The following is a 14,119-nucleotide window of genomic DNA, read 5'->3' as shown; positions in this document are numbered from 1 at the left end:
TCTTGCATTTCGGATGGAGTAAGTCTATACGGTGCACGTGCTATGGGTGCGGCTCCCGAAATAAGATCGATTTGGAATTCAACCGGTCGATGAGGTGGAAGACCCGGCAATTCGTCGGGAAATACATCGGAATAGTCACTAACAATTGGCACATCATCGATGGGCTTCTCATCGGACTCGACTTTCTTAATGTGGGCAAGGATCGCAAAACAACCCTTACGGAGTAGTTTTCTAACTTTAAGGCACGAAACGAGGTTGAGTCTGGTGCAACTCTTATCGCCATAAACAATCAAAGGTTCACCATTCTCGATAGGAATTCGGATTGCATTAAGATCACAAAGGATGTGAGATTTCATTTTGACTAACCAATTCATACCGATTATTACATCAAAGCTTCCTAGTTCCATGGGTATCAAGTCAATTTCAAACTCATTACCCAAAATGTTTAACGTACACCCCCGGTAATATGTGTCGGCACTCAATAGTTTTTCGTTGGCCACTTCAATGGTATAAGTGGTATCTAGTGGACGTGGTGGAGTATTAAAAGAATGAGTCAAAGTCTTGGATACAAAACTCTTATCGGCACCCGAATCGAATAAACAAGTAACATAAGTGTTGTTGAGAAGAAACGTACCCGTGACTAATTCATTATCATCTCGGGCTTCCTCGGTGTTGATGTTGAAAGCTCGGCCGCACGTGTTGGGGTTATCTTTCTTCTTTGGGCATGCATTTCTATAATGACCCGTTTGGCCACATTCGTAACAAGTGCCCGTCTTTGGTGCATTGGGCCACTTTCGAGCGACGGGAGTGGCACTTTTACAATCGTTGGCCTTATGACCAATTCCTTAGCACCGATGGAAAATTAGCTTACTACATTCGCCAAAGTGATGTTTGTTGCATTTGTTGCAAAGAGGTAGGTTCCCGGCATAACCCTTCTTGCCGTCGGAGGTGAAAGATTTCTTAGCAAAGTTGTTGTTGCTTGATTGGGAGGGTTCCCACTTTCTTTTGTTGCCGCCCGATTTATCCTCGGCCTTAGGTGCCGGAACTACGATTTCGTCAACCGTTTCTATCAATTTGTGGGCCATGTTCAAAGCTTCTTGATGATTAGTGGGTTTGGATGACATTACTCCATGTTTGATACTCTTTGGAAGACCATCCATGTAAAGTTCAACCCTTAAAGCTTCGGGGTTCACAAGATTTGGGCACATCAAGGCTAGTTCGGAAAATCGTTGATTATAAGCCTTGAGATCATTTCCGATCGCCTTTAAAGTTCTTAGCTCTTGTTCGAGCCTTCGGGTTTCCTCGCGCGGAAGGTATTCGGTGATCATCTTTCCTTTCAAATCGGACCAAGAGAGAGCGTGGGCTTCATCGGTACCCACCGATTGTACATAGGTGTTCCACCAAGTGAGAGTGACGCCGGAGAAAGTGTGAGTGGAGTACTTGACCTTGTCTTGGTCCCGACAACCGCTTATGCTAAAGACGGCTTTCGTTTGCTCAAACCATCGGGTGAGCACGACCGGTCCCCCGGTTCCATCAAAAGTGTGAGGTTTGCACCCCATGAAAGCTTTATAGGAGCATCCCTCGTTTGAGTTACCGGCTCCATTGTTGTTATTGTTGTTGTTATTGTGGTTGTTATTATTATTGTTGTTGGATGAGTGACCGGCCATGGCCGCATCTACGGCGGTGGATATCATCCGTTCGAGAGCTTGTTCGGGAGTTTCATTGCGGCGTACACGACGAGGAGCCATTGTTCCTTCAAGACACAAGAATATCATTGATTAGTATTCTCAATAATACTAACCATGATATAGAATAAAGATAAAGAGAAGTTTTTCCTCGACTTGCCTTAAATTCTTTATGTCATAATGTCGGAACGTTCATATGAGTCATCGTAATATAATCCCGGCAATTATATTACCCTGATTCATATGTGCATTCGACATTATTCTATAAAGTCAAGGTGGAGTGTCAATCAAATTAAACAACGTGAGATTAAGGTGAACTAAGAGTAGATATGAGTAGAAGCGTTCGAGTATAAATGCACAAGTAGTCAAGTAATTCCTACTTCAAGTCTATATGCCGGTTGTAGTCTAGACTCACCAATGTACCCTATGACTCGAGGTTGACACCAATGAACTCTAAATCCCTACAACCAATGCTCTGATACCATCTGTAGCGACCCGACAAAATCGTCATTGACGGCGCCATCTACTTAGGTCCCGTTACGTGGTCATAAGTCTTTAAAACAACGTTTGACCAAAAGATATGTCGCATTCATTTCAAATGTAAAGATTGTTCAAAGTTTACAAGAATAGTTCCACCACAAGTTACGTTACAAAGTTATAAGTACAAATGAAACTTATGCGACACAATTTAAAAGTAGCCAAAAGACGCTCCATGTATGCATATATATACTCGACATCCAATGCAAGTATCAAAATAATGAGCGGAAGCATGTATCATGTATCGTTCAAGGACCTGAGAAAAACATAGAAATCTGCCAACGAAAACGTTGGTGAAATCATAGGTTTGAGTAAGTAAGTACAAGTGAACCACAAGATTTGCAACAATGAGATAATAGTAATACGTTCCAAAAGTTTGTTTCACGAGCACCCAATTATCAATGCTTAACATTCCTTCCATAGATCCCCATCACCTTAGTGCTAGAACATACACTGTTTCTCGAAAATATATTTCATTCGTAAACGGTAGCGAACCGTTTGAATGAGGGTTTGTCAAACCCATATGGCCATATAACATAAGTTCTCGCTTACACCCGGCAAGTGTAACTAATGATAATCGAATTGGGGATTTTTGTTCTAAACTCGTATGTAGAATGTTTGTTTTCCTGTACTTGTGTTCACTTAGTTAAAAAGGAACGTTTATGTTTTCTCATCCCAAATATAAGTTTCAAAAGTGTAAAAGTGGGACTATGATCTCACTTTGAGTGCACGAGTAGTAAAGTACTTCAACAAGTAAACGTGTGCAAAGAACAATGCTAGTCTTGACCTAAACAAATAGGTTGTATCAATAACGATAGTCACGATTGGTCAAAGATGTTCAATTAGTCCTATGGCTCGTTAAGACTCGATCATAATAGCATGTGAATCAAATTGTCATGTTTCATGCAAGGTACAAGTATAAAAGAATGTTAGAATGATTGCACAAACATTTGGTTAAGTTTGATTAAAAGTCAACTTAGGTCGGGTCAAAGTCAACGAAAAAGTCAACACGTTCGGGTCGGGTCCCGAACTATTTTTCTGAGGTTTTTAATCATATATGAGCATGTTAGAACAAGTTACATGTGAATCGGAGGTGCGTAGCATAGTAAACATTTTTCAAAAAATGACCAACGAAGACAGAGGCCTGTCAGCGTATCTGGACGGCGTCCAGCTTTGAAGGCTGGGACGGTGTCCAGACTTTCTGGACGGCGTCCAGCTTTGAATACCTGGACGGCGTCCAAGTATCTGGACGGCGTCCAGGTTAGATTTCAAGTCTGATGCAGAACTCCTAAGTGCACGAACCAAAAACCAAATAAACACAATTTATGATCCGCAACAATCAAGTCAAGTATTTTATACCGTTGGGAAGGTAATTTGATGAGGAAGACAACTAAACAAATTTCATCAATCAATCTTCCTATTATAACAACCAAAACCGCATCTAATGCTCAACATTAATCGCATACAAGTTCATAAATGCAATTCAATGATTCGGGCAACCAATTTACATGAATGACATGCCGTTTCGAAGGTAATCAAGCATACAATCCAACTAAACACTTACCAACCATAATCCATGGCATTCAATGTATCAAAAATCCATTTCAACTTCATCAAACCCTAACCCAAATTCACCAAAATCATAAATCAAGTTCATGAACTTTTCTAAAGCAACCTACACATCAAATTGAAGCTAGTGATACTAGGAACACAATTAGAACATGAACTTTTAACATCTAACAACATATGATCATCCAAAATTCAAGAACAACACACCAAAATTCAAGTTCATGCTAGTTACACTAAAACAACGAGATCGAGCATATAAATTACACACACGACATCACAATGAGCCATAGGCACTAACTAACACCATTTCAAGTCAAAAACACGAATTTAGAGAAATCTAGAGTTTTAGAAATGTTACCCAAACGAGATGAAGTTGGTACCAAAATGAAGAGGATGAAGAGAGGATCACGGATATGTAATTTATTTTGTTGTAAGCCTCCTAGATCGGATTTAGATGATGATTGAATGAATTTGGTAATGGTGTGTGTGTTCTTGCTAGAGAGAAAGAGAGAGAGATGGAGATGGTTGAATGGTGGTGATTGGGGTGGACTAGTTGACCTAGTCAACTAGTTTGCCCCGTGTCAATTTTAGTCCCTCAAGTTTGAATAGGGTGCGTGAATTACCTAATCGAGATAATTTAAAACGCGTATTAACGAAAGATGTTATAAATATATAACGGACTTTATATTAGTATAACGGAAAAGTAAATGGAAAAAGGCGGGATGTTACAAATTACATACTTACACTATAACTATTAGCAATAGACAACTTAAGTCCCTCCCCACCATTTCATAGTTTAGGTTGTACTTCATACTAACTAACCACCTCATTTCATACTTTGCATGATTAGTCCCTTTCCAATATTTAACTAACAAATTCTTGAATTGTCTATATTATTTTGGTAGTTAAATACTTAAACATAACGAATCATTAATAAATTCTCATAAAATATTATCTTAAAATTTTGGGATGTTACATGTTTAGGGATGGATTTGAAACACTTTTCATCAAGGAATCATAAGCTAACACATCTCAAATTTCGATTTTAATTTTGAGGTTTTTCATGAAGAAGACGCTACTGTACATTGATTGAATCAGATATTTGTTGATGTTTGGATGTTAATTTCTTCATAAAAAGCTTAATCGCTGCTATTAGATATTACTAGTACTTATGTATATTATTCTATGAATATTAATATTAATGATAAGGAATGGATTAAGCTTTGAGACTTGCACAACTTTTGTCTAATTGATTCGCTGGTAACTACCATATTTATCAAATAACATCTGCTCTTATTAATATTAAGTAACTTTTTTATTTTTTAAGTTTTGTAAGTAGAAAGTTAGTAGAAAACATAATGCGTTTCATGGGATTCATTCTATAAATCTACTGAAATAATCAATGTCAAAACTACCAAAAAAAAAAAAAAAAAAATTCTTCATATAAACTCTTTGAACAGGGATATGAAGTACCAACTAGTGCTCCTACTATGGGGATTCCACCTCAAAATCAAAGGGTATGATTACATGATATTGTTTTGTGGGTTCCGATTCTTGATTTTCATCAGTTTGCAATGGAGAGAAAGGTAGGTGGGTTGGGTTAAACAAAGATGATCCATTCGAAAATTAGGGGTTTTAATTTGATTTGTTGATTTTATTAAAGTATAAAACTAGAGTTTTTAATTTGGGAATGATGAACATGAGATGATGAGGATGAGGGTGAAGAAATAAGTTAAAAATAAAGATAAGAAATAAAATAAAAAGACCAAAGTACCTTCACATGTTTCGCACATGTTTGACTTAACGGCTGAAATAGACAGGAAGTTGACGGGAGGACGAGGGATGTAGTGTTTTGATACATTAGGGACGAGGAATGCACAAAAAAAAGAAAAAGGACATGGAGTCAAATTTGATGTAAAGTTCAGGGACGAGGAATGAAATTTTGTCTTTATTATATCTTAATTAACATCAATTTATGGCTTTAACGTTTACTCTAACGCCCAGACCCCTACCTCCACCCTTGTCGTTAACACCCATCGAATAACTCCATTACTAGATCAATCGCTATTTCTTACACATGTTTAAAGTCATTTGCGAACCACCAAGTGCAGTATTTATCGAAGACTTATGGGGTCATCAAACAAATACATTTATGGTATTAAATAAGATTTATTGAAATAGAAAATTTCAAGAATAGTCATTGGTTAGCGCACATGTGAGTACGGTTGAAGATTATGAAATTTGGATGGACCCATAGCCATGTCCATAGCCATCAAGAAAGGTCTCGATCGACTTCATCTATGCGAACTGCTAATTACATTGGTGCACCCGCCCAACTCACGCTTCATCATTTTTTTTTTTAGCATAAACATGGTTTGTGGGGTGGGCCTCATATCATATCCATCTTCTACCATATGTATGTTCTCCTTAGACTCAATGCAATTAGTGATGGCAATAGATCGGATGTGAATCGAGTGAGACCGTATCCATATTCATATTCATTTGTATTTTTAAATCCATATTCATATATAAAAATTTCATCCATCCATATCTGTATCCGTCGGGTGAAGCGGGTTAATGAATAATCATCCATATCCATTTAAATTTATTTTTTTAACGAATAAAATCAAAAGTAATATTTCTTAATAGTTTATTCGACCGAAAGTCACATTTTTACTAATCTATAACAAATAATCAACAAATAGCCTATTAAACGTGTAAAAAATATCGATTACCCGTAAGTTGCTTACTTTTCAGTTACATGAAATCACCTTTAAACCACCAAAATATGATAAATTCATTTAATGATTTAAACAAAACAAAATATAAGAAAAGACTTATATTTTTAGAGAAAAAAAATATAAAGAAAGATGAATATAATTAATGAAATATCACTATATAAATGATATTAATTCGAGTGATAAATTTATATATTTAGGTATTTCGGGTGAAAGCGAGTTCATCCGTGGATGGAACTTTTCATCCATATCCATATTCATATCCATTTCGTTTCATTCATATCCGTATCCATATCTATATTCATTTAGATCGTCCATATCCACGAATAATCGGGTGAATCGGGTGGATATCCACCTGATCGGATATCTATTATCATCCCTATTTGCAATGAGTGAGCAATCATCAATACTATGTCAAGATTACTTTAGTATGTGTGTCATCACTTTGTACAAAGGTGAATACATGCGATCTCCCAACTGTAACAACCCGACTTTTTCTGTTTACTATCGTTACTTATCCGTTAAGTGTTTAACGGTGTTTACTTAGACTTGTGTGTTTAATATAATTAAATGCATACTTGTTCTTAGAGGATTACTTGAATTAATATGTTATATTAATTTATGAACTTATTTCGAAAAGTGAAATAACTAGAAAATGTTACGATTAAGTTAATCGACTAGAAAGCTTTTCAGTTTACGGAACTCAGAGAAACGACAAAATAATTATTTTCGATAATTATTGACTTTAAGAAAAACTTATTTAATTTATTATTTAATTAGTGAATTAAACCCGGTGATTGTGTTTCAACGACTAGTTAACGTTCCGGAGACCCGGTACGGTTAACGACACTCGAAACGGACCACGCGCGTACAAGCAACTAAGCAAACACGAGCCCGAACACCCATTAAAGGGCCATTCGGCCGAACCCTCCCCAACATCCCCTTAATGGACTTATTTTTACTAGTGGATCATTAGTGGGTTGTGTTTAGGCCTGATTATTAACTATAAAAGGAAAATCAAATCACTAGAACCCTTATTTGTTCCCCATTCTAGTCGACACCCTCTCTTCTCCCCCTCTCTTTGGTCGTCGACCACCATCACACCACCGCCACCTTCACAAGTTAAAATTAGAAGAAACCTCGTGCACGAACGTTGTTCCTTGCGTCGTTCTCTACGCGTACGTATAAGAGATTTGATATTTTAAGGTATAATTGCAAACCCTAATTTTATTAATTCATATTTTAGTTCAATTACATAGTGTAATAGAGTCTAGTGCTCAATTAATGGTGTTTTATGTTATCGTTTACCGTTTAATTGCTCGATTGGTGTTGATTGCATGAAAAACGAATTTGTATTTTAATGATCTGATAAAATTGCCATGTGGACTAAACTTTTAATATGTTTAGATGGATAGGTGTGACAACCCGAAAATTTTCAATCAAATTTAAACTTTAATCTTTATATGTTTCCGACAAGATAAGCAATATTTGTTAAGTTAAATTGCAAGAATTTTAAACTATGTTCATACATTCATTCAACCTCGACCAAGTTCCAACGATTCACGAACCATTAAACGAATATGATTATATATGTATATGTGTATATATATTATAACTTGAAACGTAAACAAAATATTAGATTAAATACTTTATATGATTGTATCTGTTTCAAAATGTTTATCAATGGAATTAGAAGATAAGATCAAATGATTGAATTATCAGATATATTGAATTATGATTACAAGTCTCTGTTGAAAGGCCCACGTTGATTTGAGAAATCTTTCCATTTTAACAATATTCGAAAAATGGTAAAGTGATTTATAAATAAGAATAAATTGTCAATCATTGAGAACTAGACAAAGGATAGTGGAAGATTGAATCTCATAAAGACTCGATTGATCTATTTAGTTTCAAACGTACAAAAACGTTTTCAATTTAAAAAGAACTTTATTATTAAAACGTATATAACTTTTATAAATATCTAGAATCACTTTTGACAACTCATTACTTAACTAGTATGATAAAGATAACGATATTTATATTTTATTTTATTAAATATATATAACGATTTAAATTAATATTATATATATTTATACGCGTATTATACGTACATAATTTTATACTTTTACTATACTTAAACTTTACCTTTACTTTATTTTTACTTTACTTTAACTTTAATAATTCACTTTAATAATTCATACTTTAATAATTCACTTTAATAATTCATACTTTAATAATTCACTTTAATAATTCATACTTTAATAATTCACTTTAATAATTCAAAAATCTATTATAAATAGAATTCAATAGGTTTCATTATTTCATAGAAACTTGAAAATATTTTTCTCTAAACTCTCTCAATCGATGTACATATATATTTACTCCGTATTATTTCAAGATATTATTAGTATACATAAAATATTACGACGGAGTGCTGTCCGAGTGATTTCGAAATTGTTTTTCGAGTAGGATAGGATTAAGGAAATTATGGGTTATAGCTATGGAGGTGATTGAGTATGGTTCATGGGTATGCTCGTGAGGTCAATATAGTGTTTATCATTTCCGTTGTGTCTACGTACCTTTCCTGCAATATTGAATCTCAATATTGATACGTGAGTACTCATAATTTAACTTTTACATACTAATAGTGTATCCCTGACTAGTGCTCGAGTATTTAGGATTATGCATGCTTGTACTTTTGATATTGCCCTTAGACAGGTTAGGTTGAATATTGAATTAGTTACACTTGCGGTTGAGATAAGGTATAAGATATGCATGTCCTTGGAAAGCTAGCGAAAAATTAAGAACTTTTCCTTTAGATATCGAATGGTTTCGATAAACGGATTAGAAGTTATAATCAATTGAATTTTCGATATTTTTATTAAAAATGATTATTATTATCGTCGTTTTTTATCGTCGTTCTAGTTTTATCTTATTATTATCATTATTATTATCTTTATCAATAAAAGGGATTTATCATTAAAAATTGTTATTTTTTTTATTATTACTATCGTTATTATCGTTAAAGTTATAATTAGTATTAGTATTATTTTTATTATCCAATTATTATTATTATTATTATTATTATTATTATTAGTATTATTATTATTATTAATATATATATCATTATTTAAAAATGGTTATTGTTATTGTTATTATTATTATTACTATATTATCATTAAGATAATTATTAGTATTATAGTTAATAATGTTATAGTAACTATCATTATTAATATAAGTGTAATTAAAACAAATATTGGTAACACCTAATTATTTTGATTACTATTATTATCATTATTATGAACACGATATAAAAGACGATTAAAAGCTATTAAACGAAACGATTAGGAAATAATGAGTAAGAGTATCATGATGAAATTAAAATATTATAAGATATTGATTTAGATAAAATTATCGTTCTTATTATTTTTATCATTACTATTATTATTAAAAGTATCGTTAGTATTAAAACTATCATTTTAACAAAAAATATCATTTTAATAGAAATGTCATTGTTACTATAAAATATCATTATTATTATTATTTTAAATAGAATTATTATTTTAAAGATAATATTAAAAATTATCGTAATTATTAAAGTTATCATAATTAGAATTATTGTTTTATCATAATGTCATCTTAGTAATTATAAATATTGATATTTTTATAATAATATATTTTTTATAATAATAATTATTATTACAAAATAATACAACTTTTACTTACTATCATTATAGATATTATTTTATCAAATAAATATGTGATACAAACATATTTTACTACGTGTAATAACTTACTTTAATAATACCTATCATATTATCTTTATGATACTAAATGAACCCTATAAATTTTATTACTTAATATATATAAAAGTATATTTTATTACATAAATTTAATATAAAATTTTATTTATTAATAAATAAATTATATTATTACTCTAATAAATCTTTTAAAAATATTTAAAAATATAAAACGATGATATTTAAACTATATATTAATCATGTATAGATTTTTGGAAATTATTTTGAGTCAAATTTACTTTTGTTGACTTTTGCATATTAGTCTCGAGCATTAAGATTGTGGTACACTATGACTTGACCTCATTTGTTAGACAAATATTGACCAACACATAATTATATATAATTAATTTAGGTTCGTGAATCCGAGGCCAACCTTGCACTTGTTCAATGACGTTATATGTATTTTTACTACGAAATACAGTATGGTGAGTTTCATTTGCCTTTTTACCCTTTATATTTTTGGGACTGAGAATACATGCGCTTTTATAAATGTTTGACGAAATAGACACAAGTAATTGAAACTACATTCTATGGTTGAATTATCAAAATTGAATATGCCCCTTTTTATTAAAGTCTGGTAATCTAAGAATTAGGGAACAGACACCCTAATTGACGCGAATCCTAAAGATAGATCTATTGGGCCTAACAAACCCCATCCAAAGTACCGGATGCTTTAGTACTTCGAAATTTATATCATGTCCGAAGGAGTATCCCGGAATGATAGGGGATATTCTTATATGTATCTAGTTAATGTCGGTTACCAGGTGTTCACCATATGAATGATTATTTTTGTCTCTATGCATGGGACGTATATTTATGAGAACTGGAAATGAAATTCTTGTGGTCTATTAAAATGATGAAAATAAATGATTATGATAAACTAATGAACTCACCAACCTTTTGGTTGACACTTTAAAGCATGTTTATTCTTAGGTGTTAAAGAAATCTTCCGCTGTGCATTTGCTCATTTTAAAGATATTACTTGGAGTCTTTCATAGCATATTTCGAAGAACGTTGCATTCGAGTCATTGAGTTCATCAAAGATTATTATTAAATCAATTTATAGTTGGATAGTGGATATTATGAAATGGTATGCATGCCTGTCAAATTTCAATGTAAAGAAAGTTTGTCTTTTAAAAACGAATGCAATGTTTGTAAAATGTATCATATAGAGGTCAAATACCTCACAATGTAATCAACTATTGTGAATCATTTATAATGTATATGAACGGGTCATTTCAATAGGTATCGAAAAGTTATTAATTTTAGACTCTGATTTTGCGTGATTTCGTTATCGTATGCTCAAGATATGCTTAATCGAAGTTTTGACTAGGTTATGCTCGTAATCCGAATTTTCTGACTTGAATGCTTTGTGATTTGGCAATTGAAAAGTGTACTATTGTATTCCTTGCGAAAAGTCATGCATGTTAGACTTAAGATTTACGTTAAACGCTTTCGTAATGCTCCCGTTATGTCAAAACAAAGATTCGTGTTGTTAAGTGAGCTGAATCTGTTTTCGAATGTGAAAGAAAATTTCTAGAGTAAACTAGAAGTTGATTGCGACTTTGATCTTCTGGAATATGTTATTTTATATGTTACTTGATGTGAGAAAATTTCTAGAGTAAACTAGAAGTTGATTGCGACTTTGATCTTCTGGAATATATTATTTTATATGTTACTTGATGTGTTTCATTTGTATGCGAACTTGTGAAATCATGATTTGCAATGGGATATATGCTCATCTAAGTGACATGTCTGTTTGTTGAATAAAAATGGAAGGTCAGTAAAGATTGATTAAACTATACGAATTGGCTAAAGAGATGTCTTTGATTATTTTATCACTAAAATTTTGAGATGTTTTGAGATGACTCCAATTGGCCGTTCATCAAGATCTATTTTCTATATTTTCTGAGAAATATTTCAAAACTGATGCGCGTGCTGAAACTGATTTAGTAAATCATAACTAGACCTCTTCTGATTTCTGACTTTTATATGTCGAATGAGGCTTTGGCTGGACTTTTTGGAATCAATTTTAAGTCTAATTGTGATCTGGAGTTGTTCATAATTTTATGAGTTATATTCTATGAGCTATAGTTGTATCTTTCTACGATGTACGTAATTTGAAGGCATGCTTTAATCTGCGAATGTGAAATTTGCTTAACTATGAGTTGTAAAGTGTTACTTGACCTAGGTTTGACATGTTGACCATGTTTTCATGACCTACTGAGATGTTTGACTTTAGTTGATCACTTTGAACGAGTTGACTTTTGGTTTGACTTTGGTTGACTTTTGTTGACTTGCTTGGATTAGTTGACTTTTACTTGTTCGTTGAGTCAGTCTGAGCACTAGGACTTTGCGTACACTATGGGTTGACATAGTATGACCTATATGTGTATACTTAAGATGACTTACATGATTAGGTTGCGTTGTTCGGTCGAGAGTGTTCGACTACAGTACATTTTGCTAAGATATTTCAAGTGCTTTTGCAAAGGTGAGTCTACGGTCCCTACTATGTTTTTACAGGGATGAGATACATGCTTTTTACAATTGTTTTACATATTAGGCACAAGTAACTTAAACATATACATATGAGTTCAGATCAAAAATCCCTTAGCTTGATTATATTAGTTACTTTATGTAAGCTCGAATTATAGGGACGGTACCGTTAGGTTTGACAAACCTCACCGCAACATAACTGGTGCTTATTTTGTCATTACTTGTACACTTGATCGGTGTATGCTTAGATAGGGTAAAAGGAAGACGTGTAGCTCGGCTATCCGCAAAGGTTAAAGCTTTATAATCAAGTGCTCATGATAATATATACTTTTCTTACGATGTTTTCCAGAAACTCTTGTGGCCTAACTTACGAAATGCTTTACTAAACCTGTAGATTCACTCAACTTTTTCGTTGACGTTTTGCATGTTTTATCTCAGGTTCATAGAGGTAGTGCTTCCGCCAAACAGAAGTTGTCATGATGTCTGCTGCTAGAACTGGACGGTGTCCGGCATATTTTATCGTCTTTATTTCAAGAACAAGTATTCGCATTTAAACTATTTACTTTTGAGATGTTTTGGGTTCATTTACGATAGTCATTCATGTCCAATACTTTTCAGTTACGTTTTCTTAAATAAATGACTTTGCTTTAATGATTAATGCGAATACTTTTCGGAAACGTCTCATATAGAGGGCGTGACCGCTAAACTGTGGGACCAGAGTTAATACGCCGTTAGTGGATTCTGACAGGGTATTACACCAACGTACACGATGTTACAAGATTATATAGTGCACACGAGGAGAGACATGGTTTTAGGGGTATGCTCGAGAGTATAGATTGTATGCACTGGGAGTGGAGAAATAGTCATGTTGTTTTTAAAGGACAATATACTCGGGATAATCACAAGAAACTGACCCTTATGTTTGAAGCAGTTGTTTCATATGACTTGTGAATTTGGCATGCTTTTTTGGGATGGCGAGTTCCAACAATGATATAAATGTTTTGAACCAATCCCCTATTTTTGATGAACTTAAGAATGGAACAGCACCATCCGCACTATTTGAGGTAAATGGTCATCAGTATACCAAAGGATATTACCTTGCAGACGGTATATATCTCGACTGGGTGACTCTAATAAAAGGATATTGGTGTCCCACTGAAGAGCCAACGATTAAGTTCACTAGATCTCAAGCTAGTGCCTGAAAGGATGTAAAGAGGGCATTTGGGGTTCTTCAAGGTCGGTTTCATATTTTACGTCTACCTTCATGCACTATGTCATTAAATATGATGTGAAG

The sequence above is a fragment of the Rutidosis leptorrhynchoides genome, chromosome 2 (genome assembly GCF_046630445.1).
Source record: "Rutidosis leptorrhynchoides isolate AG116_Rl617_1_P2 chromosome 2, CSIRO_AGI_Rlap_v1, whole genome shotgun sequence".
Classification (NCBI taxonomy): Eukaryota; Viridiplantae; Streptophyta; class Magnoliopsida; order Asterales; family Asteraceae; genus Rutidosis; species Rutidosis leptorrhynchoides.
This window is presented reverse-complemented; position numbering follows the sequence as displayed.